Below are 19,119 nucleotides of genomic sequence, written 5' to 3'. Positions count from 1 at the left end.
CGCCCAGCTTGGGAGCGCGGGCAGCAGAGCTTCCGGTTTGAGGACGGCTCTCCACAGAGCAAACGCCACTGGCCCGAGGAGACGGCGGGATAACGTAGGAGGTGGAAGTGCCTCCGGCCTGCCCGCCGCGCCCTCCCTCGCTGAGTGCTTTCTGTGGAAACTGGGAAAGGGGCCCTCGCTGTGCAGAGGGGCGCAAAAAGCGGACCTCGCCCCGCCCTCAGCGGCGACACCCTCCGCGCCTCTGACGTCCTGTCTGTTCGGCCCACGGCCTCTCCTCCAGGCCCGCGCAGAGGCCCGGCGACCACCCGCAAGCAGGCGACTGGCAGACTGCAGAACATTGCGGCCGCGCACGCCTGGTCGCCGCGAAAAAGGGCCGGTTCTCAAGGCGCAGGCGCGCGGGCAACAAACCCCACAGCGCGGCCTCCAGCCCCGCTAGCCCAACGAGGGGAAAAGGCAGCGGGCAGGTGAGGAAGGGAAGAACAGGAGGCACCCTGCCCGCCAGAGCGGCCTCCTATTGGCTCCTCTCGCTCCGCCCTCGGTCTCGATTGGCTGATGGCTGGGCGCACGAGCCGAGCACGCTCCCACACGCCGCGCGGCGTTCGGCCAGCGACGGCGGCGCAGCCAATGGGAGCAGCCCGGAGGCGGGTCGCCAGCTCGGGGCCTCCCCGGGCGCGGGCGAGTTAGTAAACAGATCTGGAGCGCGTGCCGGGCGTCTGCGCAGCGGCGAGCGCGCGGAGGCGGCTGGAAGGTGACCGCGGCTCCCAGCTTCCTGCAGCGAGGTAAGGCTGCTGCCTGCCTGCCTGCCTGCCGCGTGCCAGGGCGCCGTCTGGATGCGGCCAGAGCTGGGCTCAACCCCCGCCTGGGTCCTTCTTGCATCCTCCTCCAGTGACAGCGCGGCTTCCTCTTGGCGAGTTTCCCCGGCGCTCCGCGGGGTCGGGCGCGGTGGGCGTCTCAGGTGCAGGGTCGGGGCTCTGCAGCCGTCTCCCACCCCCATGCCCACCGCAGCCTGCCGGTCCTGCTTCGGGGCGGGGACGAGGGCCGCATGCGGAGCCGTGGGTCCCTAGAACGTGCCCGGGAGTCCCGCTGCCCGGCCGCCCGCTGCCTGTGCCTCTTGGTCGCCAGTACAGCTTTCCTGTCTCGCTTTCTCATCATAATATTTTTCTTCACTCCCAGACCCCCTTACACTGTGTCTTGGGGTTCTAACTGTCTCAGGTTGCAGGTTTGTGTAAGAACTTTGACTTGCTTAGCTGGCACCAGCTGTTGGATTTTGGATGAACCTGGGAAAGGGGACCCTTTTTGGTCCTTTCCTCCATTTGCTTTTCCTTGGCCCTTCCTCCTTCAAACACTGGGGTCTTGTGAGTGGTTTGGGCTTACCCCCCTAAATTTGAACCCTTCCCTGGCTCATTCCCACTCATGGCACAGGGGCAACAGCCCCTTCTGCCAAACCTAGGCCAGTTCTCCTATGTGCGTTGGGTGATGGGGGCAGGGGCAGGTCTGGGTGTTGGGACATTTGGGTGAGTGATATCGGCTTCCTGAAGGGCGAGAAGCTTGTGTGTAGCCTCCCAGCCTGGGTTCAGCCTGCAGCCTGTAGAAAAACTTGGGTCTTGGGTCTACGTGACAGGACTGAGGAGCTAGCTGGTCATGCCAGACCTACCCTCCTTGCCAAAGGATTTGAAGATGCATTGATGCCAGTCTGCCAGTTGTGATGCCATAGATGATTGAGTCATCCTGGCAGGAAGGTTGTTGGGAGACCACCTCTTTTGAGGAGGGCCTTTCTGAGAAGAGACAAAACTGGGGGCTGGTGGGTCACGGGAGCAGCATTTTTAAGACTCAGGTGATGACTCTGAGTGTTTTGTTCAGCCTTGCAAATAGTGCAGACAGAGCAGAATTGTTAGGACTTTTGGCCTAACTTCAGGCTTTTGAAAGGAAAAGTGAACTGGGCATTCTGTGCACCTCCCTCAGCCAGTGTGTCACCTAAGACAGGGTTTGTCAACCTCTGGCTGTTGATATTTTGGACCCATAATTCCTTGTTTTAGGGGACCTAAACAACCAGTAGGATGTGTAGCAGTATCACAGGCTTCTAGCCACTAAATTAGTACCACTTGCTGTTGTGACATTCCACCCCCCACCTGCTGTTGTGACAATCAGAAATGTCTCCAGATATTGCCACATGTTCCCTAGAGGGCACAATCACCCTTGGTTGAGAACCACCAAGGTTAGAATCTAAAGAGGGTCACCCATGCTGCCAGGGACCCCTCTGGGTAGGCAGAGGTAGTGTTGTGCCCTCTGCCCTCACCTAGTGGTAAAAGCTGTATAGTTTGGGCTTTAAAGGAGACCCCACCTGTGCACCTGGGGCAGAGGCAAAACCTATCAGTAAAGAGATAGGAGGTAGCACCCCAAGGGCATTTACTGTGCCTACTGGATGTGTGGCAGTGACTGGCTGGGTCGGGTGTGCTGAAGAAGTAGAAGACTGGTAGTGTCTGTCCAGGGGACATTGCAAGACTTTGGGATTTACACATGAAATGACTACGGGCCAGTTTTTAAATACAAATAATGAACAGACAAGTTTAAGCTGTCTGAATGCTAGCAGAAAGGCCAATTCAGTTATCCACCGTTAGCTTTTCCAAGGTGATGTTTTATTCATCCTTACTTTTTGCTCAGACATCTTCCGTGTCATATGATATGGGAGGGGGCCAGGCCTGCGTCTGCAGGGAGCAGGCATCTGGCTGCATTTTAAACATACATGTGTGTACATTTGCATGTACTCTCTGCCCCTCCAGGAGGGTGGTGGTGCAGCATGGACATATGTATAATTTGTGTAGTTCTTTTATAGTTGTTTGAAGTGTCAGTGTCAAAGAGAGTGAGCCTTTTTCTTTTTCCTTTGGTCAACTTATTCACCAAAGAATCTCTTTTTGTGTGTGCAGAGAAAGGCTGTACTTCTGAGTCTAGATTTTGCCTTCAGTGTAATCCAGAATTTATGCCCCAAACTGATGGGCATGCAGAAAAGTCAAGAAACAGTGATTATTGCACAAGGCAAGGAAAAACATCCCACGGCTATACTATACATTTCCCTTTCTTGTCGTTAATTGATCCTGTGGGGATATGTCAGGATTTTCCTGGAACACTCCTTGGTCAGTGAGGGGGTCTTTTGGGTGCCCTTTGTTGCCTGTAGAAAAGGATCAGGAGAGAAGGTCCCTGCTCCTTTCTCAAAGAAGTTTAAAGAAGGCTATTATTGTGAAGCTCAAAACTTGGCAGGATAGTTTTCCATCCAGAACCGTGGACACTGAGTCATTATCTTTGTCAGTTGAAACAGGAGCTGTGTGCAAAATTAGACAGGAATATTTAAATAGAGAGTTGTCTTGATTTGACAGTGGCGTGTGGAAATTGTTCCGGCATTCCTGTTAAATAACAGCCAGGACCTTGGGAGAGCCAGTGGAAAGGGGAGCTGGTAGGAGTGGGGGAGTTCAGGGGTCCTGCTCTTTCTGGAAATGCATTTGTGGGAGGAGTGGCGGCCTAGGGAGGTGGTTTATGAGAAATGAGAGTGGTCTGAGTCCCCTTACTCAAGGCATAGATTCAAGAGACTTTGCAGGTAGAATTTCTAGACTAACTAACTGGTTGGATACAAGGCTGAGATTTCCAGTGGAGGTAGGAGCAGGAATATGGTGTTATAACTGAAAATAACATTAAGATGAGGAAAAGCTGGTTGTGGAAAAGCCGGTGATGTTAGTTTTAGATATAATGGGGTTAAGGTGCCTGTGGGACAATTTTTTCCATACTTTTTTATTAAGATAATTTGTGTACATAAATCTACCCTTTTTGATGTGCAGTTTTGCAGTTTGACCAAAGCATGTGGTCATGTAACTCCTACCACAATCAAGATATGAAACAATTCCATCACCCTCTGACAGTCCCCTGAGCCCCTTTAGAGTTGCCCATGGGCCTTTGATGGGGTATATATGTGTGTAACTTGGTCTGTTCTAGAAACGGCTTAGGTGGTTGAGAGGTCCTGCCTGGCAGGAGAGTGGAGAGGCCGAAGCAGCCCAGGAGACAGAGCAGATAGCAGGGAGGCAGGGGGTTGAGGATGGGCTGGGAGCTCCACACCATGGAGTAGGTGAGGGAAGATAAGGAGAGAGGAGCGGGGAGAGGGGAGTGTGTGGGCTGGCAGGGTGGTGGTGGGTCGGGCTGAGGAGGTCCTTGGCTTGAGCCATCAACTGTCACAGAGAGGCCAGACATCCTGTGCTGAGGGAGCAGGAAAGAGGCAAGTGCGCCCCATCCTCGGGAGACCATGTTGGCCGCGTCAATAGGTTGAGGGAAGCAGGGCCAGCAGGAGAGCTGAGGGTGGGCTTGTGGGCTTGAGGGGGAAGATTTTTGTGAAAGGAGAGATCAAAGGCTAAAGAAAAAACAGGTCGGGGCAAGGTCCTTGTGAAGGAAGGAGGGGGACAGTCGGTTGGGAGGAGATGGGACTGGGAGGAGAGGCTGGGGAAGAGTTTGAGAGGTGGGGCCAAGAATTTGTGGGTGCTCACATCCGAGTGCCTCCATTTGGGGGGAAACAGAGGTCTGCTATAGAGGGAATTAGGCCCTCTATTAATATGGGAGGGACAGGTAGGGTGTGGGGCTTGAAGGGTCTTAGGTAACCTCAGGGTCCTGGGAGGAGGTGGTTGTTCCCCGTAGGAGTGAGTGAAGGAGTGTGTGTGTGTGTGTGCGCGCGTGCGTGCCCAGGCAGAAGGGAGGCCGGGAGGTGCTCCTGGTTGTGTGGAAAGGGCCAGTCCCTTTTCCTCTCCCTACCTCTGCACCAGCAACTGGATTTTTCCAGAAGTGTGTTTCCTGAGAGGGAGGCTGTAGGCTTTCAACCTCTCTGCCTTTGTGAGGCAAAGGGGGGGAGTCTGTCTTCCATCTCTTGCTATTTTCATAGAAAGCCTAGAAGGATCAGTATTCAAATTTTTTTGAGAGTTATTCTTTCCAGACCCTATTAAATCCCAATTTTCAGAACAGCCCTGTGGTGTGCTCACCTTGTCGACTCTGTGCTCCAGGGTCAAATGGCCCTGTCTAATGTCTGGGAACTAGAGATCATCCAGGCCTGTCACCTCATGCATACACGAGGAAAGGAGGAAACACAGGCCCAAAAGGAGAACTGGTGTGCCCAAGGTCACACGTGGTTGGTGTCCTCCCTGTCAGCCCTCATCACATATGTGGCGTCCGGGAACTAGAGGACCTGGTGGCAGCATCAGTGCCATCTGCTGGGCTGGGTGCTGGACGTGAGGCCATCGGCTCTGTTCATGTGAAAAGAAACATTAAGTTAAAGCTCAGAGCCGGGGTCAAGCCCAGTGCTTGTTTCCTGGCTGGCACATTTTGTGTTTGGCACCAGTACTGGCTCAGAGGAGGGTAAAAGTTAAGAGTAGATTGCCCAGTAAGTTACTGTTTGACAGGTGCTTGAGCAAACATCTCTAATCTTTCTGAGATTGAAAAATAAGCTTGTAGCGCTTGCTCCCTGGTAATGGGCAGGGCACAATGGCCTTTGCAGGAACCACTGCCTGCTGTCTTTTTCTCCCTCTACTGACAAGCAGTGGGGTGCAACAGAGGAAGCACTAGAGGCAATGGCACCCCTGTTCTTCCTCCCCCTGTCTGTGTGCCCACCATGAGCAGGATCATGGAGCTGGCTGGAAACTCACCTGGCTTTGCTCCTATAAAATTTACTCTTTAAGGAGTGAGTGTTGCCACTGCCACTGCCGCCAGGACATGCTGTGGGGGTTCAGGTTTCCCTGGTGCTCAGCTCTGCACCCCTGGTTGTCCCTTCGGCCCTGGGCTGTAGATGAGGGAGCTTGGCAAGCTAGGAACACCCTTGGTGCCTGGGCCCCTGCCTCAGTGACTCATACGGGTATTAAACTCCTGACGTGCACGAGACACAGTGCCAGACCCCATGGGGACTACAGAACTGGGAAAGAGCGGTCTTCACTCTCTAGGAGCTTACCATGTGGTGAGGGCGATGGGACAGGTACAGAAAGAGTCATACGGAAGTGACCTGAGGCCATTAAGAGATGCGGGAGATTGGAGGAGAGGAGGTGATTTGAATACCAGGGGTTTAAAGTCTGCAGTGTGGGTGAGATTCCAGCAGGGGAAAGAGTATTCCAGGAGGAGGAGGGAGCAGGATATGGAAGTGAAACAACCTGTGCCTGTGCGTGTGTGTGTGTGCGTGCATGTGTGTATGCGTGCGTGTGTGTGTGCGTGCGTGCGTGCGTGCATGTGTGTATGCGTGCATGCGTGTGTGTGTGTGTGTTGGGGGAAGTCTGTCCTGGCTGAAGCGTGGGGCGTGGAGGGAGGTGCTGGGAGGTAAAGTGCAGAGCAGCCTTGGGGCCCACGGTGAAGGTCCTGGGGGCCCACAGCCTCAGCTCTGTGGGCTGGGGAGAATGGAGATCAGCAAGGCGACAGCCATTTCTCCTGGGCCTGTTGTCACCTGTCATTTCTCTTTGTGCGTGTAGTTGTCTGTCTAGCGTTGTCCCTTGTCTGGGTTAACTCACTGGTTTTAAAAGCTGTTGGGGTTTTGCATAAACATGTGGTGCCAAAGGGTCACATGTAACCTCAGTGGTAGAGCATGTTAATTTACCTCTTTCCAGTGATGTGTGCACGTGTCCATACCTGCCTGTGGCATGTGGAGGTGATGCCAATGAAGGCCGGTGCTGGGTGTCAACGTGGCAAGACTGAGGGCCCAGGGGCTCCTCCTTGCTCTTGCATGCTCAGAGGTGGTCTTCAGTGTGGGCTTCTGCCTCTTTCTCCCATTTGTGTCTAATGCCAAATTGGCTCCAGAACCAAGCTTTGCCTTTACTAGGTGGGATCGCTGGTAAGAAGTATGACGCCCTCAGCCCTGGTGGCGGAGGAAATTTCCGGAGTGGAGAGTTTGACCAGCTGGCCTTTGAGAGCCCAGCTGGCTCCAGGATTTATATGACTCATAATTTTCTCCAACCAGGTGGACAGAGTGTTCAGGTGTGAACCTTGGTTCTATCTCCTGGTGAGTGACTATTGACTAAAAAAAAAAAAGTTATTGATTTGGGGCAGGTTTCTTATCTGCTGTCTTCCAGCTTCCTAGGCAATAAGAAGAGGTCCTGGGGTCAGGTACAGATGGTCCAGCATCTGGCAGCTTTGGAACTTAGAGCAGATTTCTTAACTTTTTTTTTTTTTTTTTTTTTTGGAGACAGAGTCTCGCTTGTTGACCAGCCTAGAGTGAGTGCCGTGGCGTCAGCCTAGCTCACAGCAACCCCAAACTCCTGGGCTCAAGCAATCCTGCTGCCTCAGCCTCCCGAGTAGCTGGGACTACAGGCATGCGCCACCATGCCCGGCTAATTTTCTATATATATTAGTTGGCCAATTAATTTCTTTCTATTTATAGTAAAGACGGGGTCTTACTCTTGCTCAGGCTGCTTTCGAACTCCAGACCTCGAGCAATCCGCCCGCCTCGGCCTCCCAGAGTGCTAGGATTACAGGCGTGAGCCACCGCGCCCGGCTAGATTCTTAACTTTGATAAGCATTAATCATCCCGTCAGTGAGTGGGGAGGATAATAGCTCACTAGGTTGTCGTACGGATTAGACGTAATGTAATGTGACAGGCACGCTGAGCTCAGTGGCTCACACATATAATCCCAGCACTTTGGGAGGCTGAGGCGAGAGGATCACTTGAGCCCAGGGGTTAGAGGTTGCAATGAAATGTGATAAATCCACTGCACTCCAGGTTGGGCAACAGAGTGAGATCCTGTCTCAAAAAAACAAAACAAAACAAAACAAAACAAAAAAACAACAAAAAAGTGACAGGCACACAGGAGGGTACTAATAAATGGTAGCTATTGTTATTATTGAAATACTAACTTTCATTGAAATACTAACTCTGAAGTTAAAGTGTTTTGAAAGATTAAGAATATAAAACCTGTGGTGCCCGGCACGTCACAGGGGCTCAATAATGGCTTGAACGTTGCACCGACCCTGGGAGAGAGGCTTGTAGAAGAACAGGGCACGTTTATAGGGAAAGCCGACAGGACTCTGCCATCAAGAGTATGTTTTGAGCTGTGCCTGGAGTTGTCCATCACCTTAGCTTGTGCCTGGGGCTTAGTTAGAACTCAGTACCATTTGTGGAGTGACCAAACTAAGTTATTTTATAAGAATAGTCTGCAAATTATTCTAGAATACAGCCCCTCTCCCCTAACAATTTGCCTTTTTAAAAAACAGCCAATCTATTCATTTCCTATTGCTGCTGTACAAAGTACCACAAACTAGTGGCTTAAAACAACATAGATTTATTGCCTTAAGTTCTGAAGGTGAGAATTATTATTATTATTTTTTTTGAGACAGAGTCTTGCTATGTTGCCTGGACTAGAGTGCCATGACATCAGCGTAGCTCACAGCAACCTTTAGCTCCTGGGCTCAGAGTGCTAGAATCGCAGGTGTCAGCAGGGCTGGTTCCTTCTGGAGGCTCAAGGGCAGAGGCCCCCCTCATCTTTCTAGCCTCTAGAGGTTGCCCAGGCTCTTTGGCTGGGGGCCTCTTCTTCACAACTCCATCATTCCACCCTCAGCCTCTATCCTCATCTCCTGACTCTGCCCTCCTGCCTTCCTCTTACATGGACCCTGTGGTTACCCTGGGCCCCCTGGAGAATCCCCCATCTCAGGAGCCTTAATGTCATCACAGCTGCAGCGTCCCATGTGCAGGTCACATATTCACAGGTTCCAGGGATTGGGGCACGGACATCTTTGGGGTGCCATTATTCAACCTGCTACAGCCACCCACAGTATTTTGGCCAGCTTTAAAGACAGCCTTCTAAATGCCTGATTTCACGTGAAAAGAAACCCCTCAACCTCAACTCCAGGGGTCCTTATTCACCTTCCTGTGTGACAGTGGTTTTGCGAGTTCAGTTAACACCTGTGATGTGTGTGTCGGGGTCAGTCTGTGTGTGGGGTGGGTGGGAAGGAGTCGGAGGTGTCTGAGACAAGAGCCTCCCCACAAGGAGCTTGTATTAATAGTTTGGACAGAAAAGACATCTGTGTGCATGAAGATAATGAAACAGGGTCGAATCTGACTAGCACTGGAAGATTTAGATCAGCTGATAGAAGACTTAAAGACAGAACAACCGAGAGTCAAGTTAGGCCCAGAATAGGAATGTGCTCTTACATTCATGTGGCACTTGCATACATTTCAAAGTACCTCCACCCCTATGTTTAGACTGGACATGAGAATTCATACCGTCATTTCCAGGTGAGGAAACAGGTCAGAGATGGTTCGGGAGTGGCCCGGAATAGCCCAGCTGGTCAGGGTGGGGGGACACTGATTCCTAGCCCTGAGGACCAGCTGTGTGGCCGACATGTGGGTGTCCAGATGTGCAGAGGTGGAGGGCGGGCCTGCCTGCCTGGGAGAGTAGGGGCTCGGGTTGGAGCTCGCTCACGCCGCACAGGAGTAGGTGGAGTCTGGAAAGGAGGCTGGGGCATGATTTGGAGACCTGGAAGCTCGGGCTCAGGAGTTGGACTTCGGCAGGCAGTGAAGAAGCCAGCTCAGGAGTTAGCATGATGAAAGTGGATCAGTGTTCCTGGCTTGGAGGCGGGGAGCTGTGGGAGTCAGAGGGGTTTTCCTCCCACTCTTCCCCCCAGAAAATGCCTGAGCATAAGCCTCCCCTGCTGTTTTCTCCTTTTAACTGTGGTAAGGACTGGCACGGTGGCTCATGCCTGTAATTCTAGCACTTTGGGAGGCCAAGGTGGGAGGATCACTTGAATCCAGGAGTTTGAGACCAGCCTGAGCAAGTCTGTGTCTCTACAAAGATTAGCCGGGCATGGTGGTGCGTGCACCTGTAGTCCCAGCTACTTGGGAGGCTGAGGCCAGAGATCACATAAGCCCAGGAGTTTGAGGCTACAGTGAGCTAGGATCACACCACTGTACTCCAGCCTGCAGCCCGGGTGACAGAGTGAGACCCAGTCTCTATTTAAAAAAAAAAGAGTGGTAAGGAATATCAGCAGATATTTTTGCCCCACTTGTTTCCAGGCAGCCTGCCAGCATGCTGGATCACCTCTCCCAAATGACGCCTCGCACCACAGTGCTGGATAAACCTCCCTGGGCCTGAGACAGGCGAGACTGCCTCCCGCAGCCCAGCCTGCCTCCCTGGCTCGGATGTGATACTGTACCCAGCAGGGAGGGCTGGGATATAAATAGAAAATCTCATTCATGCTCCCGCTGGTGTCACCAAGTCTGAACTTTAAATGTATGCTTTAAATGCTGTTATATGGATTATCTAATCCTTTCCAAGAACAGATGAGGAAACTGAGGCGCAAGGATAAGCTTACATGACTTAGATCGCGCTAGCAAGTCAGTGATAGAGTCAGGATTCGAACCCAGGTTGCCTAACCTCACAGCATCTTTACCATGTTGCCGGTATCACTTCCTGAGCCAAATATATTTAACTATTTTAAGGAGAAAACTTTAGTGGGATTTTAGTTGGAAAACAAGATTGCCGTGAGGACCCTATGCTTGGCTAGTTGGCACCTAAAAGCCTTGTGTGATGGGTTGCATTTTCTCACCAGAGGGAGGAGGGGATGCCTGGGACCCTCAGGTGTTGCCTGCCTGCGCTTTGGAGCACTGGGCCCTGCAGGTCTGTTCACGAGTCGAGTCCCTCCCTGGGCTGTCATCAGAAGCTGGAACTCTGCTTTCTGCCGCTTTCGTGTCATCCCACCCCACGCACTACCCACCACGGGATGACACGCTCTGGGAACCCTAAGAGTGGCTTAACCTCCCAGTGGGTGGAGAATGGAGGCTTATAGTCTGGGACGTCAAAAACATACTCTTTTGCTTGTTTTCTCCTCTTACCTGTTAAATTGGTTGCGTAGTTCCTGAACCATGGTGGCTGCAGTGTGACTTTAGGCATATTACTTAACCTCTCTGTGCCTTAGCTCCCTCATCTGTAGAATGGGCATAATAATGGTACCTTTAAAAAATCAGACTGGGCGAAGTGGCCCATACCTGTAATCCAGTGCTTTGGGAGGCGGAAGCAGGAGGCTCATTCAAGGCCAGGAGTTCGAGACCAACCTGGGCAACATAGTAAAATCCCATCCCTACAAAAATATGTTTAGAAATAGCCGGGCATGGTGGCGCATGCCTGTAGTCCCAGCTACTCGGGAGGCTGAGGCAGGAGGATCCCTTGAGCCCAGGAGTTGGGAGGTTACAGTGAGCTATGACAGGGCTACTGCACTCCAGCCTGGGTGACAGAGTGAGACCCTGTGTCTAAAAAAATAAACAAAAACGACTGAGATATCCATCTCTGTGCTAAGTAGAACACTGAGCACAGAGCCCGGTGTATACTACACTGTCAATAAAAGCAGCTCTAGTTACCATCGTTGTGGTGTGCTGGTTCACTTCTCAAGGAGGCTGAGGCAGGCGGATCATTTGAGCTCAGGAGTTCAAGACCAGCCTGAGCAAGAGCGAGAACCTGTCTCTACTGAAAAAAAAATAGAAAGAAACTAGCTGGACAACTAAAAATATATAGGAAAAATTAGCCGGGCATGGTGGCACATGCCTGTAGTCCCAGCTACTCGGGAGGCTGAGGCAGGAGGATCGCTTGAGCCCAGGAGTTTGAGGTTGCTGTGAGCTGGGTGATGCCACGGCACTCACTCTAGCCTGGGCAACAGAGTGAGACTCTGTCTCAAAAAAAAAAAAAAATAAATAAATACAAACATCTGGGGACTTGGTTACATTTGTCAGGGAGTGTGTCGAGTGTCTGCTGCTCAGCAGGCTCTGGTGTGTGTTCGTAAACAGTTTCAAGAAAAAACCCAGTAGTCCAGAAGTAGCTTTCAAGGGAATGTGGAGTCCTTAGCCTAGAAGACACCCCGAGGCCTGGAAACCCCTTCCCTTGCAAGGCGCGACTCCTGGGCTGTCCCAGGGCTGCGGTGCAGGCCTGGGTGGGGGTGGCAGGCAGGAGTGCAGCCCTCCACCGGGCGGACAGGCCAGCCTGTGTGGCTCGCCAGGGGCCACCCCCGGGCAAGAGGGCTCTGCGGGCTGCAGGTGGAGGCACCGTGTACACCCCTGTCCTGCAACAGTAGTTATGGCTGTGAGCCTCTTGAGACAGCAGGAGGAGGGGCAGATGGACAGGAAGTAGGCCTCTGACACCCTCTCGCACCCCCAGGCCTGACCCCTTCACAAGCAGCGCTTAGAAGCCGCCCTGCCCCGGGTATTCCAGTGAAGTGTGGCCCAAACAGAGCCCTTCTCGAGCAGCTCCGAGTCTGTCTCGGCAGGGCAGAGCGCGCCCCACCCCAGCCGTGCTGGGCTATTCTCATCCAACTCTGCTGACCTTCCAGATTTCCTGGGACAGTTGTCGTTATATTTTACTCCATTGCCCTAGAATAGGGGTTGACAGATAGTGAATGTTTTAGGCTTTGTGAGCCATACGTCTCTTGCAATTCCTGCACTCGGCTCTCGTGGCCAAAAAGCAGCAGCCGTGGACAGGGCGCACATGGGCGAGTGCGCCGGCCGTGCTCCGGGTAAGCTTTATTACAAACAGGCAGCAGGACTGCACTGGGCCCGAGAGCTGTGGTTTGCTGCCCCTGCCCTAGAAGGACACTAGTCATATTATGTGTCTTAATTTTTGGTCCAGAAAATGTGGTCACTTCACTTACTACGTAATTCTAGATTAGCTTCTTGGTTTTGTGGGGGGAGGTAGGCACCGTTGATTATTTCCATCTTCAGCGCTGGGGCGGGCACTGGGGAGGGCAGGCGGCAGCGGCCTGTGCCGAGTGGTTTTCTCGCCACTGTCCTGAGAAGAATGGCGAGCCTCTTCCCCGCAGTGGGTGGCCGTGTCCTCTCTGCCTGGCGGCCTGTCAGCCGCAGTTGTCCACTGATGAAGGGCAGCGGTGGCACGAGGGCAGGGAGAAGCGTTACTTACCGCGCTCTGCTGCGCCTGGCCCGCTGCCCTCCTGCCCCGGACACGCGCTTACAGCGTGGGAACGGGTTTTACAGATGACACATTAGTGCCCTTGCTTAGCTTTTCTTATTTTAACAAAAGATATTTAAGATTATTTTTATAGAATTTATTTTCTGTTGTAAAAGTCATACATGTTCTTTGTAGAAAACTTCCGAAAACTTAAAGGAATGCGGACTGTGAAGTGCATCTGCCATCCCCCACCTGTGCTCTCTCCTTCATCCCTCCTCCCTCCCCCTCCCCCCTCCTCCCGCCCTGCTAAAGGAAGGGTGAACAACACTGTTTTTGACCTGCTTTTTTTCACGTGGGAATATATAATACACTTTCTTATTTGTCGCTAAAGACCTCTCACGGTGTCACGTCAAATAGCGGTCTAGCTTCCCTCCTGTGGGTGTACCTCTGTTCTGCCAACCATGCTCAGACAGCGGTTTTACACTCTTGAGGCTGAATTACCACGCACACCCATTGTTAAGGAAATACAGTCGGGCAGACTGGCCTGGGGCGGAGGAGGGGCAAGGGACCTCCGTGGAAGATGGCCACCTGGGCACCTCTTCAGCTCAGCAGGCCTAGCCGCCAGGGGAAGGGTGCAGGCTGTTTCTCTCCTTCTCTTCCCCTGGGTTCTTTCTCATGCATTCAGTTGCCTTTGAAAATCCATAGCCCGGGAGGAGGACATTGCGGACTGGGACCGCTGACAGAGCCCCCAGGCTGGGCCGAGCTAGACGAAGCCTGAAGTTGCCTGAGATTTGAGTTATGGTCCCTGTGTGTGATTTTAAAGGCTGAGGTAAAGGCCAGATCTACACAGATTCATGGATTTGGGTTTGGAAGTTTAAGTCTTTTCACTGACACATACATTCTTTTGAGTCCTTGGAGGAGATAGTCAATTGTTTCTTTTTTCAGAGTGAAAAAAAGGGAAAATTTTCAAGGATGTAAAGGAACGTTTTTGTGCTCAGGGAGGCTAGAAATTGGGAATATTTGTGCCCAAAGCAAAAGACTGTTCTTGGCTGGGACGGGGGCAGAAGGCCACTCGCCTGCCCCCAAGGCCTCCCAGAGATCATGAAAGGGCTTGACAGCCCCTGGGGCTGGCACTGTGGGCAATTGTCTTTAAGCTCATTTGCTTTTGATCTCTTTTTTCAGTTTCTTGAAGGAATAATGGAACAGGAAGGGGCGGGGTGGAAGATTTCTGCTTAAGGGCAAAGCCAGACTTTTTGGGAGAGAGTGGCAGGTGGAGACTCTAGGAAGGGGTCTTGGTTGAGACTTCCTGCCTGGCCTTACACGTGGGCTCCCTTGCCCTCTCTTCCTCCAGGACTGGGGTTCTTAACGTGAGGTCCTGGGACCAGCAGTGTCAGCAGTACCTGGGAACTTGTTACAGATTCAGATTCCAGACCCCACCCCAGACAGACCTACAGAATCAGGGATTCCGGGGCTGTGGCTCAGCAGTCTGTGTTTTAACTAGTCTTGGGGTGATTCGGGTGCACACAACAGCTTGAGAGCCACTCCTCAGACCAGCATCCTAAGAGGCCTTGAGTCTGCATGCAGATTAAAAGCAGTGAGCAGGTGTGAGGCAGGTCTGGGAATGGCAGGCTTTCTCAAACCTTGGAGGGACCAGCTGAGTTCATGTCATTTAACAAATAATTTTTTACCTGTCTGCTGTGTCCTGAGCACTGTGGTCGGCACTGGAGAGACAGAGGGGATTCAGATGTGGTTCTTGTCCTGTTGCTGACACCTGGTCTGGGGAGAGGGACAGTTTACACAGGCAGATCAGGGTGCTGGGACCGTGTTGGGGAAGGCTTCCCAGAAGAGGTGATGTGTGCTCGAAGACCCATGAGGAAGAGAGGGCGGTGCCGTGTGCACAGGCCTGCCGGAAGAAACCTCTCTGGGTTCCAGGAATGGGGTGGCCTGGCCGGAACACAAAGTCAGTGGGGAGAAGGTGGCAAGTGTAGGGCTGGGGGGCAAGAAAGAGCTAGGTCATGAAGGTTCTTTCAGTCCCTTAGGGCTCTTGGAGAAGGCATAATGCCTGGGAGTGATATGAAAGGATTTTCCTTTTATTTAATTTTTATTGTTTTGAGATAGGGTCTCATTCTGTCACTAGGCTAGAGTGCAGTTGTGTCACCATAGCTCACTGCAGCCTCCAACTTCTGCACTCAAGAGATCCTCATGCCTCAGTCTCCCAAGTAGCTGGGACTACAAGCATGTGCCACCATGCCTGGCTAATTTTTCATTTTTCTTTTTTGTAGAGACAGGGTCTTGCTATGTTGCCCAGGCTGGTCTTGAACTCCTGGCGTCATGCTGTCCTCCCGCCTTGGCTTCCCAGAGTGCTAGGATTACAGGTGTGAGCCACTGAGCCTGGCCAGGATTGTTCCTTCTAAAGTGACGGCTCTGAGAGCGGCCTCGGGAATGCGTCACAGGAGCGGGGCTGGGGGCCCAGTGGCAGTTGGGGCTGTTGCATTGCCCAGGTGGGAGCATCAGATGGTCTAGGGCAGCTGGTAGCAGCATCCCTCAGCGTGGGAACCCTGGGCGGGTAGGAGGGTGAGGTCAGTTTGGAACATGCTGAGCTTGAGGGGCCTGTGGGATGTGGGGGTGCTAGGCTTGCAGCAGATGGCTGGATCTGTCCCACTTCACACACTCCCCTGGACAAAGGGCTTTCTGGGCCACTTGCTTTTTCTGGGCCATTGCTTTTGAGTTCTTATACCAGCCCCCATGGCTTCAGTGGCGGGTGTGACTAGGAGGAGACCAGAGGGGGTGGGCCCTTAGCTTTTGGAGATGCAGACGCCGCTGCCTTGCGTGGGCAGGGGCTGGTCCGCGCCGCAACTCTCTGTAGTTACGAAGGGGCTTGAACAACTGCGCGGCAGTCCGCTCGTGGTCCTGGCCTGCTGTCCTAGAGGAGACGAGTGCCAGGTGGCGAGTTCTGGCTGTGAGGGGCGACTAGGGTGCGTGTGGGACTCCTCAGAGTAAAGCTTGCTCTGCCACGTGGGTCCTGAGTGGACAGTGTTTGCTTTCTGTCTGTCAGGATTGCCTGTTTGGTTTTTTTTAAAGAGCACAGCTCATTTTCCTGCTGATACATCTTGTATCTGGCCAGGTAGGCCCCCTTGGTGGGTGTTTTTAGTTTTGGAGACTAGATTTGAAGGCCCCATGCCCCAGATTGCCAGCTAGCATGTCGGTAAGGGCCCCTGAGCCCGGGGTCCCCAGCGTGCACGGGAGGGCATCTGCAAGCTTTTTGGAAAGGTCAGAGAGTGAAGGTTCAACGGGAAAACGTCCTCACGTATCAGGAAGCTGCATTATTACAGTTCTTTTTCTCTCTAGACAGTATTTTTATTTATTTCCTTTATAGCACTTGGGCACGTTAGAACCAGAAAAGGGGCCTCGTGAGCTGCCCAGAGCCCTCCCTCCCGAGGAGGGACGGAAGGGGCTGAGCAGGGCGCTCCGTGTCAGCTTCTGGTGGTGGCAGAGCTAGGGCCTGTGTGCAGGCTGCGAGACGGGGTCTTCCGCTCGGCTGCCTCCTCTACGTCTGGTCCCCATGTCGGCCTCGCTCGGCGTCTGGCCGTCTCCCTGGCACCTGTGCCCACCATAGAGGTGTCTGCATGTCACTGCAGCTGAGAACCCCCGGGCCAGGGCAGGCTCACCCAGGGCCTGCAGGGACTAGCCCAGAGCAGGGAGGAGACGCCAGCCGGCGCGTGCTGAAGGGCTGGATGACTTTGCATCTGGTGTGGAGCCCTCCCCGCGTGGCTGTCTCCTCCCACCCCTGCGTTGTCCCTGTGTGGTCACCGGTGCTTTCAGCTTCCACTCCTCAGGAGAGAGCAGGCGGCGCCGAGCCCTGCAGGGGGCTTCTCCCCCAGATGCGCAGGGAGCTGGACCTCCATTTCCGTGTTCCTCACAGGCGAGGCCCTGGACACCTCAGGCAGCACACGAAGGAGTGGAGGGGCTGAGCATGGCGACGGCTCTAATATTTGCAGATGAAACCCTGGTGCTGGATCAAATGTGTTTTGGGGCTTTTCATTTTATTCATTTAAAATCATGATGGAATTGCTTCCCAGTTGTAGCTAAGTGCTTGGTTCAGGGGGCGTTCCCGGCGGGGATTTGCAGCAGGGTTTCAGGGGAGTTGAATTTTGAGTCATGTTGGGAGTGTGGTGCATTAGAAGTAGGGTTTTTGAGACCCAGTTTTTGAAAATGGAAGGTGAGAAAAGTTCTGGAAAAATACTTCCTTCTGGTGGTGGTTGCCCCTCCCTCCTCTCTACTCCTTCGAGGGCAGAGACTCCCCTGCAGAAAAGTACTCTTTGTTAAGCTGGGCGTGGTGGCACACACCTGTGTCCCTGGAACTTAGGAGGCTGAGGCGGGAGGATCGCTTGAGCCCAGGAGTTTGAGGCTGCACAGTGAGCTATGATGACACCACTGCACTCTAGCCTGGGCGACAGAGTGAGACCCTGTGTGTAAAGAAAAGCACCTGGTGTTGACAAAGGTGTGCACAGTTCACTTTGTAGGGTGAGGGGAGGTATGGGTATGGCCCCTGCACAGTAAGTCAGTAACACCTGTCAAAGGTAGGTGAGTGCAGCTGCGGTGTTGAAATAGGCATCTGTGTGTTAATCTGCTCACAAATGACAGACTGTGTTTATTAGTAACGGATATTTATTGGCAGACTGTGTTTATTGTTTCGAGAAAATCAGTCCTTCCTCCCAGTATGCAGGGAAGTGTATATTTCTGGGATGCTGTTTCCCACGGAAGGCCCTCCTTCCCGGGGAGCTGGCTCCGGCCATCTCTCCTCCCCGGACCTGGTGCCCAGTCTCTAGGGTGAGCCTGGGTGCCAATGGGAGCCCACTGGGTGTGGTGTGTGCCGAAGCTTTAGTAGGTGGTTATGATAACTTGGATGGAAAATTCTGGAGGATTAATGGTTTTAAGGCAAAAAACAAAGTCTGAATTAAATATTAATAGATTTTAGGAGGAAGTTCTGAGGAGGATTGGACATCAGGTATTTGGAACTTTCCAGCGTGTGGCTGTGGAAGACTCCCGTCTTGGTTATCTGGGTTGGGTTTAGAGATGAGCCAGGTGCAGGCCTGTTTCTGGGAACTCCTGGGGCGTGTGGTGTCGTGGATGGTCCTTCTGAACAGATGTCCCCTGGCCTGTGCCATTGCTTGTCCCTGGTGTCTCCTTCAGAAGCCTCCCTCCCTCCCTCCGCTCTGCGGCCTCGGTGGGCGCGCCTCCCTCCCTGCGCGCTGGTGAGGCATTGGGAGCTGTTGCGAGCTGGCCCCAGTCCCGCTGACTTACGTGCTTGTGCCCTGGTCCTAGACGCTCGCTCTGCGGGGCTGGCCTCTCTGCGGGGCTGGCCTCGGTCCTGGCCAGGCAGCGCGGGGCGGCAGAGGGGAGCCGCGGTGTGCAGCGGCACCAGGTGAGGGGCTGGGCAGCCCCCTTCCCCGGCTCCCGTCTGTTTCAAGAGTATAATTGCCTTCCGCAACCTCCCTGCCTTAGACTAGGGTGCAGGCGTTTGTGCCTGAGCAGTGCCCTGTCCCTGCAGAAGTGCCTTGGAGCTGGCGTGCCAAGCGTTTGGGCACAGAGCAAGGCTGCCGTCCGGGGCCGCGTGCCCTTGGCGGCTTGTGGCACATCTGTTCTGGGAGCTGCACTGTGGGTCCAGACTGCAGCTCGCACGCACTGGCCTGGAGGATGCTGAAGCTGAGGGTGGCTGACTGGGGCGGGGTAGGGGGTGGCGGGGAGGGGATCTGTCTGTCCCTTGGTCTGTGGTTCTGTCAGTGGCTTCACTGGGCAGCAGCTGGGAAGGGACCGGCGGCCCCAGTCTCCGTGGGTTGGGTCAGAGCAGCACTGCGGTGAGACTTTGGGAGTGGGATGCGCCCACGCCAACGTATGGTCTTGGTCCAGAGGGAGGAGCACTGCTCGAGGAGTCAGTACGTCTGGTTCTGCTGCAGAGCGCCCTGCCTCTCTGTGCCTCAGGTGTGTCGCAGGGCAGTTTGGGGCCCAGGTGAGGCAGTGTGTGCGCTCGTAGGGACGCCACAGTCTCTAGTCCTGCTCGTGCCCTGCAGTGCCGGGGCTCACCTGGGGTCTCCCTTGAGCCCTAGGCCCTCTCTCCTCAGTCAGCCTGGATTGGCAGGGGAGCGCAGGGGAGAAACCAAATGGCCTCTGCCCAGGGTTCGGGGTGGAGTGGCGGGTGTGGTGTGGAGCCTGCCCTCACTGCCTTCTCTCTTCC

The 19,119-nt window shown here is 53.7% G+C and overlaps 1 protein-coding gene across 1 annotated transcript in view; it reads left to right on the top strand.

Moving 5' to 3' along the window:
• Positions 1-653: 653 nt before the first annotated feature.
• The window catches only part of COQ8A (coenzyme Q8A), a 36,831-nt gene continuing 18,365 nt past the window's right edge, over positions 654-19,119 (top strand). Inside the window, exon 1 of the mRNA XM_012751322.3 lies at positions 654-779. The gene's annotated coding sequence lies outside the window, so the exon portion shown is untranslated. The remainder of the gene's footprint in view (positions 780-19,119) is intronic.

Source organism: Microcebus murinus, chromosome 19 (genome assembly GCF_040939455.1).
Source record: "Microcebus murinus isolate Inina chromosome 19, M.murinus_Inina_mat1.0, whole genome shotgun sequence".
In the NCBI taxonomy this organism is placed as follows: domain Eukaryota; kingdom Metazoa; phylum Chordata; class Mammalia; order Primates; family Cheirogaleidae; genus Microcebus; species Microcebus murinus.
The sequence above is the reverse complement of the archived record's forward strand: the minus strand, read 5'-3'. Positions and strand labels throughout refer to the sequence as shown.